The 14,083-nt window shown below is 35.2% G+C and overlaps 1 protein-coding gene across 2 annotated transcripts in view; it reads right to left on the bottom strand.

The window, feature by feature from the left end:
* The window catches only part of LOC143915450 (uncharacterized), a 68,732-nt gene extending 62,570 nt beyond the window's left edge, over nt 1-6,162 (bottom strand). The window contains exon 1 of one of the 2 annotated variants that reach the window (XM_077436122.1): nt 5,768-6,162. The gene's annotated coding sequence lies outside the window, so the exon portion shown is untranslated. The remainder of the gene's footprint in view (nt 1-5,767) is intronic. The other variant, XM_077436114.1, reaches the window with a different exon arrangement.
* Between the last annotated feature and the right edge of the window lie 7,921 nt (nt 6,163-14,083).

Raw genomic sequence — 14,083 nt, 5'->3', positions numbered from 1 at the left:
ATTCAAAAAGAATTCCTCCACAAAGATGGAATGGATATCGAAAGGATATTTTTAAATATAGACAGGTTTTCCCCCACAGCAAGAACGAGGGGAAGAATAAGAACTTTGGGGGGGGGTTTAAAACGAGAGCACATGTCAAAAACACATCCTGCAAAACGGTAGTCACTCGCCGTTAGGGAAAAGAAGTCAGTGTCGGTTTGCGAGAAAAGCCCAATAACTGTAATTTTAAAACCACATAAAGATCCAATACATAACACAATCGGCATTCTTATCATCGAATAGAGCCGACGAATAAAATCCGTGTACAAAAGTGGGTTAGTTCACATCGACGAGTGGGCTTTTCTGGCAATGGAATGTGTTACTCGTTCACACAACAAAGAAAAGAGTAATTGCGCGCACGGACGGACACACACATAAATGAGATGAATCTTTGTCACTGGTCTAATCTAATAAACGCTTGCCAAAGTGAAGATTAATAATATGTCGGATGAATCGTTGCAATTTTTGTATACCAGCATGAAAAAATAAAAAATAAACTGGCAATGAAATATTGTACATAGGTACATACATACATATGTACATATATAGTTTTGTCTTTTATCCAAACCACAAATTTATAATAGTCAAATTATTAACATAGCCCTGAATATATGCAGGGCCGACGACAGAGGAGCGGGGGGGGGGGGGGAACTGGGGAGAAGTTCCAGGATCCGGACTACTCAAGGGGCGCCGTATCAGGATATTCGATTAACCGACATTGATATTTTATATTATTCTACATACATACAAATACATATATTTATCAAATGCTAAATGTTTATTATTTTTCAATCACGCATTCTTTGTGTCCATGTGAAATCGTACCTATTATATAATTCTTTCTTATTCAATTATTTTAAAAAATAACAACCAACATATTGGTATTTTTCTAATAGTTCTGATAGATTTTTCGCATATTAGAAATATATCTATAGATGTAGTTTTTTTTTAGTGTGTCATAGGGCCCGAATTTTTTTCCAGGGCCCAGGCTTCCTCTCGGCGGCCCTGAATATATGTACATATAGACGGATATTTTCTAAAAAGAGATTTCTAAGTTATGATACCTGCAGAAAATTAGCCATAGTTTTTGTGTGATAAGTGATATACATATTTGCATATAGCAAATATATGTATGCATGCGTTGAAAAATCATTTGTTTAAAATAAATATTTTCTTAAATATTGAAATATTTTAAAAATTATCGATATGGTTAAGTTTTAATAAACAAAGCTACGTCAGTATATCGATTGACAAAGGCTAATAAATGTTTGTAGTGATGATTGATAACGGGTTAACATGTCGGAGAATGGGGTCGACGGTATACTATCTTCTTATAGAATAAACATTCATAATAATTGCAGCGATACGCCGCTAGAAAATGCTTAACTTATAATAAACAGAAGTAAACATGAACTAATACATTTGCTAATTTTAAAATACATAGTACAAATGTATGCCATAATAGATTATTTTCTACATCACTCTGAATCATCATAGATCGGAGATATGATACCGAATCAAGCGGTATCGCATCATTATCTTGTAAATATAATGAGTCAAATTTTAAAACAAAATGCAACTGTGATTCAATGGAAAACATCGAAGATACTATTTTAACATAATTTTCTTTGGAAAAAAATTAATTATGTTTGAAAATAACAAGTATATTAAGATATTAAAATATTATATAAAAAGTGTCAAAATCAAAAACAAATAAATACACACTTTGAGCAGTAAATCAAATTATTAAAATATAGATGCTTAAAAATTAACCAAACAATAAGAAAGTACCGCTGCAAGTATTCAATATGAAAATTTAAATAAACATTTATTTTCCTCTGATACATATAAATATATTATAATTAATATGTACATATTAAATATAATATATTTACAAATAATAATATAATAATAAAATATACAAAAGTCAAAACAAAAATAAATGCTTGTACACAATAAAATACAAACACGATAAAAATACATTTTATTTAAATTAAATTGGATATTTAATTAAGAGATCATCATCATCACCTACAGCCATTCATCACCCGCTCCTTGATGAAGGCCTCTCCAACACTCTTCCACTCGTCTCTGTTTTGCGCAACTCTCGTTCATCTCACCGCATACATTTTCCTAATTTCGTTTACCCATCTTCCAAGCGGTCTTTCTTTTACAATTATAGCACTTCTTTTGTCCATTTTTCATCCATTCTTATAGCCACGTGGCCCGCTCATTGTCATTTCAATGTTTTCACTCTATCTACTACCTTTTTTTCCCTCGTTATACTAAGCATACAGCTTTCCGTACTTCTTTGAGTGTGTTGGACTTTGTGTAGCATCTTGGCGTTCAATGTCCAAGTGCCATACCCATACTTCATCTCTGGCAAAACACATTGATCGAAGATCTTCAGGCAAAGTGGCATTTTTGAATTATAAACAACATTCATTCGTCTAAATGCACTCCATCCTAATTTCACACGTCTCTTTATTTCTTCTTCTTATTTACTACCGGACTTGTCTATTATTTGACCTAAATATAAATAATTATTTACTACTTCTTCTATTTTATCATCAACTTCTGAAATTCTATGCAACATTAAAACTTTGAGCAAATAGGTGACATCAAGCACTGTAAAAAATTGGTTTTTTATACTTCTTATATTCTTCAAATACATATGTAGAGAGTCATGGGTTGGTCACATTCGAATTTTTTTGTTGAATTTATCCAATTATGAACCAAACGGAAACTTAGCTCCTTATAGGGATATAATTGAAAAAATTTTTTTTTTTGTCAAAATAAGAGTAGGGGGATACGTTTAGGCATTACACAAAGCACAGTTAGCATGTTTTGGTTGTGAAGCCGAGTGGGATATGTAACCTTTTGTGTGTGTGGAATGTGGACGCATGCGAGGGTCGGCAGCTGCGCCAAAACGCTCAGCTCTCGTGGTTTTATGAACAACAACCGCGTTTTTCGTTACGATTATACAACGACAATTAAACATTTACATGTACACGTTAGTGTAATTGACCAAAAAAAGTATTTCGAGAGAGGCCATTACCGGTATCAGTTTATCTGAAAATTTTCAAATATTTGCGGTCGACTGGCTGACAATAGATAACGTCCGCACAATGTGGAATTTCTTTCAATACTAATGTGACATTGTATGGGATCGAAATTACACATAAATGTATGTACATAGGTCCGGATAACGATATCGTATGCAAATAAATATTGTTGTTTTTATGCATTTATTTGCATATATATGGGCGCAAAGGTTGTATGCTTCTGCGTTAAAATTTTTTTTTTTTGTGAATAGTAATATTACAAATTTTGTAATTATTTTTCCGAAAAAACATTTTTTTTAATTTTTATGTTAAAATTATTGAGGTGAAATGAAAATGAAAATTTACATGAACTTTAAATTATTTACTTAATCTCAGTGAGTATTCTGGAAAAAACTAAATTAAGATACTGGTATTAACAAAGGCGAAATTTTGCCGATTTACCGGTAAACCGGTATTGCAATCAATAGTGCATACTCGATGCTCGGATGCGCCCGTATAACCAATACCAATGAAAAATTTTTGTTCGATAACAAAGTGTAGGCAAAGACAAACGAAACGATAGCAAATTTCAAACGTTTATAGATTTATAACAAAAATAAACAAATGCATACAATTTTTTAATTTTAATTACACATTAATTGCAATGTGTATTTTATTTGGGGACTGTAGAGTCGTTAACGAAGAAAACCTGATATAAACCTTGAAAAAATTCGAGCGACTCCTTGATTTTTTTAAGTATGAAGTTGTGAGATTGTGAAAACCGAGAGATAACTGAGTTCGATCCCATGCTAATCTTTAACACTGCTGGCCAGACTTGGATATTTGTGACTCCAAGTCGATCGTTTCTCATCAGAGTTACCCAATTTATCTGATTTTCATTGTTGCAACGGTTCCTCAAATTGGCAAAACTCATCCTACCCGCTGTCACAAATATCTGAATTTGATTTATGTACAGTATGTAAAATTTTATGTACAAGTCTAAATCCATAGATATCTTAATAGATTAATTAATTAATTGTTAATTTTGCATTCTTCAGCCTCTCGAAATACAGTTATTTATGTAATAAAATGCTGCAATATTTGTAATTAATTGTCTAGGAAGGCGCATTGGGGTCTATCTGTCAGGCCTTCCTAGTATATATGTATGTAAAAATAAAAATATATACACATATGTATTTATTCGATTCAGTTGCCTTGCGTCGGAGAAACGCCGCACATACTGGTATTTTGCTTCAAAAGCTGGCCAAAAATTAAAAATTCAAATTTTCACAAATTGAGTATATGTTGGGGTCCCAAAGCGGGTAGATAAATATGACGTTTCACTGTGGAGTCCTTATCTGGGTTAAGCTCACTAGCCAAATGTAGTCGCGGTCGAATCCTGTCATTTGTGATATGAAACTTTAGGATCTCTTCTTTTATTCTAGTGAAACAAAGTTTGCCCGAATTTGCCCCTTAAACTTAATTTATATTCCAGTTCTCCTGAAGATTGTCATGTCTATGACATGAAAGCATCTACATCAGCGTTTCTCAAACTATTTTTTACGCGCCCGGTTATTTTAATATTTCTCCTTCGTGACCCACTAAATTTGTTATTGCCTATACTACCGACATTATTTATGTTATTATTAGAGGTAGGACCGGAAGCGTGCCGTTTATTGTTCAATTGTTGTAAATGCTTTGTAAAAATGGTTCGGCAAACCTTTAACAATGCATTTACAACATTTGAACAATAAAAGGGCCCCTCAGGGTCCGGTGACTAGTTATTATACTCTGATAATATAAAGAAATCAAATGTACCAATCATTTATTTATTTTAGGAAATCGGCGACCCGGCATTTTGCTTTTTGTGACCCATCATTTGGGAAACGTTGCTGGAGTGTATCTTACACTTGTAATATATTCCATCTAACCTGGTACCAACTGCCGTTATAGTCGAAGTGTATTTTCAATTGTAATATATTTTGACTAGTTGGAATATATTCCGTCTAACCCACGAGAGTTGATTCAAATAGCGAATTACATTCCAACTGGTTAAAATATATCACAACTGAAAATACAGTTCAACTATAAGTTAGTAACAGTAAGATGGAGAGGTTAAGTTTTTTGTGAAGAAAAAAGAGGTTAAGTTTTTTGTACCGGGTCGTGACCCAATATTTGGGAAACGCTAATCTACATGATATAATAATAGGAAGCATCGAGAGGCTTTTTATTCAAAAATTCAAAGATTGAGAAGAAAAAAACTAGTAACTGTTACAAAGTGCCCACCTGCGAAATTTGAGGAATTTCGAAAAATTAACAACAATTTTAAGATTGTTTACAATCGTCAATAAAAATATGCTGGCATGAAATAGTACAGAAAGTTATTTTCTAGTAAAAAAATATTTTTGGCCAGATTTTCAGGACAAATACCACTCTGTGCGCCGGTCGTAGATCGCAAAGTTGAACAGTATGGAAACCGGTAACACATTCCTCAACGCATGGCATTCGTATGACAATATTATATTCAACTTTACATAATGGGACGGTGAAAATAAAGAAAAGAATAAATAAAAAAGGGCAAAGTTGTCAAACGCTGTATGTACGTACTGGGTCGAGTTTGCGCACGTGCGCGTCAGTAACAGAAACAGTGACGTCGTAATGTTGATTACAAACAATGTGCTTACCTTTCAGCGACGACTGGTGCGATGCGATGTATCGATTTTGTCGACAGATTGAAACGCGCGTTTAGGCGCTTAGCGTTTGGGCGTTAGGCGTCAGGCCCGGGCGTTTGAGCGTTTAGGCGCTGCAACACAAATACAAATATGCGCGCGCGCGGTGTTTCGTTCAGGAATGCGAATGTGGCGGAGGGCGCGGGGGCGACAGGAGAGGGTTGCAGGGGGCGGAGGCCGAGGGGGCGCAGCGACAGACGAGGGCTGCCTTGAGGGGGGGGGGGGGGGGGTTGCCAGGATGCGCCGCGCCTCACGATCGATACTCGTCACGACTCGCAAACACGTCCTGTTCGCGTGACGCGCGCTCGCAAACACACGTCTCACCAGACCGGCAACCGCCGATCAATTGCGCCGGTTTGACATTTGAGCGGCGGCGCGGTGAAGGCACGCGAGGAATGTTGACTATTTACAGTGATGCCACTGCGAAAAACGATCGCTCCATGTCTGGGGTGTACAGCGTGAAAAATTCCTAAGTTTACGCAAAGACATTTTGCTGATCATTTACTTCGCGCATCGATATATTATGGGTCTACCTCACGGTACCGAAATTCAAACGCCCGAAAACGCAAATATCGGAAGGCAAAGATCGAAAATCGAAAGATCTTAAGATACAACAGGCACAAGAGGAACAGGCTTTTCCTCCCGTATTCTGCGCGCGCACATTAATACGGGAGGAAAAGCCTGTTCCTCTTGTTCCTGTTGTATCCTGCTGGCGCAAATTAAGTGAGTATGTACCGTTTACCATGCACCATTTTTTTTTTGATCTTTCGACTTCAAATCTTTCGATTTTCGATCTTTGCCTTCCGATATTTGCGTTTTCTGTCATTTAACATTCTGTCTCGTCACGGAGACCGATTACATATATATGTACATATAATGTAATGATGTGCCTTCACTCGTCAAAAACGATACCGTGAAAATGATTGCAAAGTAGCAAAAATAAATTGTTGATCACAATGATCCCCGCACTTTCCCTGCACTTTTTTAACCAGTGCACAGAGTGATATTTGGCCTTATGGCCAGGTTTTCATGCCAAATATTTCTTTACATTTTTTACCAAAAAATAGCTTTCTATAATATTATATGTGAACTATTGATAATTGTAAATAATCTTTAAATTGTTGATAATTTTTTAAAATTCCTCAAGTTTCGCAGGAGGGCACTTTGTACCAGTTACTAGTTACTTAATCTACATATGTACGTAGTAACAATAGATCAAGTTTTGTGATCATGCGAAAATTCGAACTCGAGATTTTGACTGATTCGAATTCGGAATCGATCACTGATCACGTTTTCATTATCTAGAAAAATGTGTGTGTGTGTGTGTGTGTGTGTGTGTGTGTGCGCGTGCGTGCGTGTGTGCGTGTGTGCGTGTGTGTGTATGTGTGTGAAGTTTAAGCTTAATACTAAGTTATGTGTAAAATTTGGTAAGCATCCGTCAACCGGAAGTAGCAAGTTACTCTTGTTCGATTTTTCTTCCACTATATTTTTAATTCTTGTATCAATGTCATGAAAATAAAAAAAAAATCACTAAATTTAATTAACCAGCAGTGGGATTTTTTCCTCTTATAAAGGTTAAAAATGTTATAAATACGATTCTGTCCACACCCCTGAACATATCGAGCTGAAAATTTATATTTGTATTCTTTGTGTACTAACTTGCTCATTAGGTTTTGGTCAGAATTCGTAAACCGAAAGTAGTATTTTTTTTTTAAAACAATATTTCATTATTTTATTTTGACCTTTTAATTTATTTTAATATTTTTGATATTTATTGTGTATAATACTGATAGTGACTTTAAGTAATAAAAAAATATGGAACAAAATCCGACAACCGGAAGTAGAAGTTATGTCTTGTGCAAGTTTCCATACATTTGCGCTCAATTTGTATCGAAAATGCTGTCATAGCTATTAATATTTCATAATACTGCCGGATATGTGTGAATGTGTCTGTACGGTTCAATATAGAATTTTGTTTTGTGACTTTCTTATATTCCTCAAATACATAGATAAAGCCATGGGTTGGTCACACCCGAATTTTTTTATTTTGACGTATCGTTACTTTCATTACATATCAATACTTTTTGGCTCATTTCCTTTTTCTTTTTGACTCATTTGGCTCATTTGCGCTTAACTTTTAATTTACTATTTTACTTAAAGTCTTAAAGATTTCCGGGGCTATTTTATGAAGTCTCTAATATCATTAGTTGTCAACATATTAATTTTTGAAGTTATATATGTATATAAATATTTACTTTTTTTTCAAATTTTGTTTTACCGGACCAGGTGACATCATCCCTAACTGCCTTGTGAAAAATATTGTGTGAGAAATATAGTGTTGAAAATTTAAATCACAATAAAAATTAACCAGAAAAACATACAGAAAACCAGAAGGTTTAGTTCTGATCAGGACCAGACGATAAGAGAGACTGAACGTTTTCAAATTAATTCATGAAAATATGGTGTTTTTCCCACATTAGATCGCAAAGATAATAGAACATAAAAGATCTAGCTCTATGCGGACCGAAGCTATACCTGCTATCCCGTTATTTCCCCGAATTATAGTTTGGGTGTGTTACAAGTTGTTACTTGCAACAGCAATCCACAAGTATACAACAAGAAAACCTAAATGCACTTTAAAACGTACGATGACTTGTTTCGTATTTTTTAAGGAATATAATTTTTTCGACTCTCATTTCTTTCGGCCACCTTTTTATTTCAGCCGCCTGTGTGCGTTGCACACATTTTTATATATGGTAGGCGCGGCCCTGCTCTTGAGAATTTATAGTGGAGGAGCTGCAGTGATGAATCGGGCCGTAGTAGCTCGTTGACCACATCGGTGACCGAATGCAAACAAAAATAGCGTGCATTTGTACTTACAGTGACCAAATTTTTTTGGAAAAAATAGGGGACATACAGATAAAGAATCGTTTTATTAAAAAATTGCTTTATAAGTTTATAACATGTATTATAAAATATTAGCATATACAATTTTAAATTTTAAGCAATCATATTTATTACACACTAGTGGTTTTACCCGGCTTCTTTTTATTTTATATAAATTTATTCGAATACTCATTTGTTTTTTTTATTAAATTGACTGTCACGAACAAACAAACATATATATTATATTAAGTCTCTTTCGAAATTATATGTACATACATATATACCAGAATCCGGCGGCACCCCCGGCCCCTTCGCCCCCGGAGACTTTGAATTCTTTGAATCGAAAAAAATCGAATCAGCGCATATGAATCGAAAAAAGAAATCGAATGTGTTGTCTACGAACCAACCAACCAAGGTATGTATGTATGTATATGCAAAGTCTCTTTCGAAATTATATATTAGACTAGCTGTATTACCCGGCTTCGCTCGGTATTTGTAATATAAACCACTTAAACATGACTAATCTAATAGTAAACATTTTATTAAAAAAAAAAAAAAAATTTATAAAATTAATTTTCTTTTTGTTTTTTATATTTTAGGCCTCGGCCTCGGCGCCCCCCTGAGCCTTTGCCTTCTAGGGCTTCGCCGTCGGCGCCCCCCTGAGCCTTTGCCTTCTAGGGCTTCGCCCTTGGCGCCCCCTGAGCCTTTGCCTTTTAAAAAATAAATCGATCTATGAATCAAAAATGACGGCTGCGCCCCCTTTGGGCCCCCCTGGGGCCCCCGTTATAAATAATCAATATGGGTTTGATTAAATTCATGAATTGCATCATTAAATATTTCAGCGTTAATATATTTTTAGCGATAGTCGATTTTAAAAAATAAAAGACCAAAAGGCAATTTTTTTACAAAATTGCCAGATTAGTGAAATATAGAACTGTCCAAAAGGACAGATTAGTGAAATATAGAAATGTCCTCTTAAATAAGGGACGTATGGTCAGCATAAATAGACTGGGAGTCTGCAGCCCGCAGCCGAAATGGACGGCAAAAATGGTGATTGGATAAATGCACCCAAGATAGCCGAATTTACTAATTTACGAATGAAACCAAGGAAAGACGCGAAAGTAATATAAACCGAGCGATACATTAAATGTTCCGAAGATTGTAAAACACTTTTGTGTAATGATACCATTTTTCAATACCCAGATTTTTCTAAACCATTTGTTTTAACAACTGACTCCAGTAACATAGCCTTAGGAGCAGCAGTGGTGTCACACTAATGGTTTCCATGGGTTTCCGGAAACCTGTTGTTAAAAATCAAAAGTTTCCGGAAACCCGTTATTTAATCTAAAAATTCATATAATTTTTATCAAAAATTATACAAATCTTGAAAATTTAATGAACTTTCATGTAATAGTGACTTGGTCGAAAAAAAATGTATATATTGTATATATTTTCAAAATAAATTATTTGAAAAAAAATTTGGAAACCCGTTGTTCCAAAATAGGGGTGACACCACTGAGGTGCAATATTATCTCAAGCCACTATTGGAAGCGATAAATCAATATGTTATGCTAGTAGAACGTTGACACAAACTGAATAAAACTATTCCACAATAGAAAAGGAACTATGAGCTATTGTTTGGGCAACGAGATATTTTAGACCTTACTTATTCGGAAGAAAATTCGAATTAATCACATATCACAAACCTCTAGAATGGCTTATGTCACTGAAAGGTTCTAAATTAGTGAGATGGCGACTCAAATTAGAACAGATTGATTATAAAATCGAATACAAAAATGGAAAAGCTAACACAAACGCAGACGTTCTTAATAGAATAGAAATTCATGTTAACGAATGACTAACGAGAACAAGCAGTATTTTATTAACGCGATGAAATGCATCACTAATATGTACATAGTACATAAATGTAGACGAAATGTACATACAGACGATCTTGATACCATACACTGGGGACAAGAAAACAAATTCAAGTGTAATTCGACTGAAGAGATCCATATATGTATCTTTCCAAATTAGAAGAGTATAGATTGCAAGGCCGCCCTATAGTTTACACGGATGAATCCTATATAAAAAGCTCACATACGATGCCAAAATCATGGTCCGATGAAACTAGCAAAGGTTGCAGAGTACCGATTTATAAGGGTAATATGCTAATAATAGTTCACGCCTGTTCTGAAAAAGGATTTATTCCAAATGCGTTACTTATAAATCCATCTAAAATTAAAACGCGATTAATTACCAAAAATGGATTAAAGAAAAGCTTGTTCCAAATTTACAACCCCAATCTGTAATTGTTATTGATAATGCGTCGTACCATAATGTCATGTCAGAACCTATGCCCACATCTAATTCCAGAAAAGCTGACATGTTAGCTTGGTTAAGAAAATAGAATATGCCTTATCCAGAAAAATGCACAAAGCCCGTTTTATATGAAATAATAAAAAAACAATAAACAAAATCATCAAGAGTTTGTACTTGATAAAATCTTGGAAGCTCACGGACATACGCCTAAGACATACTCATGTACTACGCCTACCACCCTACCACCCATAACTAAACCCTATAGAATTACTGTGGGGCATTATTAAGGGTAAAGTAGCTTCAAAAAATGTCATGTTTGGCTTAAAGGTCGTTGAAGAGCTGTTTAGGAAAGAAGCATAGTCAATCACTATTGATACTGTTACGTACGCCGCGGATTGAGCGAATTGCACTTAGACCAACGGATATCTGTTATCGGATTAACTAAGTGCTTGCACTTACTTCCAAGGATTATATCTGGACTCTAAGTGCATTTAGGCTAAACAATGACCGTTATTAGTTATTTCTCAGAATCGGTACGGGGAGACCCAATGTCGTGGAAATACATATCCGAATACGTGACTATACAACAGGTAAACAGATTAGACGTCCTGAGAGATCTACCCTTTATAAGGCGGTACGTAGGCGATATCATGTAATTCTGGACTGAGCACAGCCAGTGCGTGTATCTCCTTAATTATCAATAAATGCTGTGAAACGACTGTTGGCCTTTTACTTGGATCCTCCACCCACCCCTACGCAACAATAAATTCAGAGAAAAAAACATGAAGAAAAATTTATTGAACTGGAACCAAAACTCGATAATTTAACGGACAATTTCACTGACATTATAAAAGTAGAATATTCTGATAGCGAATATATGGATTCTTCAAGTGATGGAGAATTAAGTGGCGTAGAAGAATTATGATACGACATTGTATAGAAACAGAAGACTATCCAAAACGAGCAAAGAAGTAACGAGTTAAAGAAAATCAGAAAAGGCTAGTAACACTAGAAGTACGTTTAGTAGTTGAGTAGTAAAAGTAAAGTCTTATAATAGAAAAGTTTGAAATTGAAATTCAAAAATAAGATTATAAAACGAACAATGTATTTATTTAGATTAGAAACACTTCCGGTTCGGGTAGACTTTCTGGGTGTAAATGTACTGCGCAATTATCCAAAGATCGCCGCAATATATTTTTTAAGTTTATTTTATTATTATTTATGACTAGTTCTGACTTAGCTACAAAATTCTGAAGCCGACAAACAATTCTATGCAAAATAATAAAAACCCTCCTATACGATATGTCACCTATAATTTGTTATTAATTAATGTACAATAAATAAGTTTATGTACAAATTAATAGATGTCTCATTGATTTACGAGTTCTACAGTGTCTCGTAATTCAGTGATTTATATAAAAAAAATGCTGAATTATAATTTGTAAATTTGTAATTGGCCAGGTAGGCGCATTGGGGTTTACCTGTAAGGCCTTCCTGGTATATAAGTAAAAAAAAAAAAAAAATCATTTGTGCCCGATGATAATTTGCAAAATCGACCTGAAATTTCGTTTGACTTTGAAAAGGCGGTTGACTCTGAAAGATGTTGCTCAATAGGAAGGCGGCGAAAATTTCCAAATTTTTTTCATAGTCTGTAATCTTCACAGTGCCATTGAAAAAACGTAGTACCCCCATGCCGTAATACGAAAAACATCCCCAAATCATTTGGCCGCCCGGTTTTCAACTATTCTAGTAACACAATGATAAATGAAATGTTCGTTCGGCTTTCTCCTCATCCAATTTATTCTATCGGAGTCGCCAAGATTAAACTTGCTCTCTTTAGTAAAGATTACATTCTCCCAATGATTTTCAGTCCAAATTTTGTGGAATTTTTCGCAATAAAACCATTTTTTTCCATATAACTGCCGTTAAAAAGGGTTTTTTTGCTATTCGTCGTGCGCCATGTCCTACTTGTCGAAGGCGTGTCCTTATAATTTCGACGATGATCTCTTTTCCATTCGTTTGACTGAATTCTCCTCTTATATCCTGGGCAGTTTTTAAACTATCCCTTTAACACGACCGTTTTATCATCTTATCTTCTTGAGGGGTTGTTTTTTTGCGGTAAGTCTACCTGGCTTGCAAATACCGGGTTCCGTTTCTCGATTATTTTTGAGGAAATGTGCTAAACTTATCCGTTGACATCTCAACTTCAACGTAATTTTTTGTGTGGACAATCCTTTTGAAGATAGCGAAATTATTTGCCAATTTTTCGTCACGTCAAGTTTCACACAATTCACCATGTTTCGCACAAATCGCAGTTACTCACTTGAAATCCGCACAATAACTTAATAAAATACCTCAAAATGTTCGAAATACTACCCTTTTGAATAAATAAAGAGTATTTTAGAAATTAGGGGACCTTTTACTGAGAAATTCCAAGAATTCAAAGTATTTACAGGTGAAGCGATTTCTCTGCACGGTACTGTAAATTCTTAGGCAAAAATCAGATGATCGCAATCAGATCAGAGAGCGGAGTAATAATTAGGAATAGAGAAGAGATCCTAGACAGAGTTTACACGTTCTATGCAAAACTATACGAGAACAACAACGGTCAATTTCCCGCTCCGAAATCGACACACGGCCAAAGGGTTCTCGCAGTATTGCCTAGTGAAGTAGAGGCCACGCTAAAAACTACAAGAATGGTAAAACCCCAGGGGAAGATAATATTCCCATTGTCTTACTAAAATGTGGCGGCTCCCCCCTAAATAATATCTTGGCTAGGCTTTTCAGCAAATGCATCCAGAACCAAGCTATACCAGAAGGATGGAACAACGCAACGGTCATTTTAATACACAAAAAAGTGATAAAAGCGATATTAAGAACTACCGAGCCATTATTCTACTTTCAGCGGTTTACAAGCTCTTCACGAAGGTTATTACAGAAAGGCTGAAGAATATCCTCGACGAGAACCAACCTATGGAACAGGCAGGGTTTAGGGAAATTTCAGCACAACGGACCACCTCCAAGTAGTTGGTGAACTAATTGGCCTTTGTGCCTAGGTTTCGT

The sequence above is a fragment of the Arctopsyche grandis genome, chromosome 1, assembly GCF_051622035.1.
Source record: "Arctopsyche grandis isolate Sample6627 chromosome 1, ASM5162203v2, whole genome shotgun sequence".
Lineage (NCBI taxonomy): Eukaryota > Metazoa > Arthropoda > Insecta > Trichoptera > Hydropsychidae > Arctopsyche > Arctopsyche grandis.
This window is presented reverse-complemented; position numbering and strand designations above follow the sequence as displayed.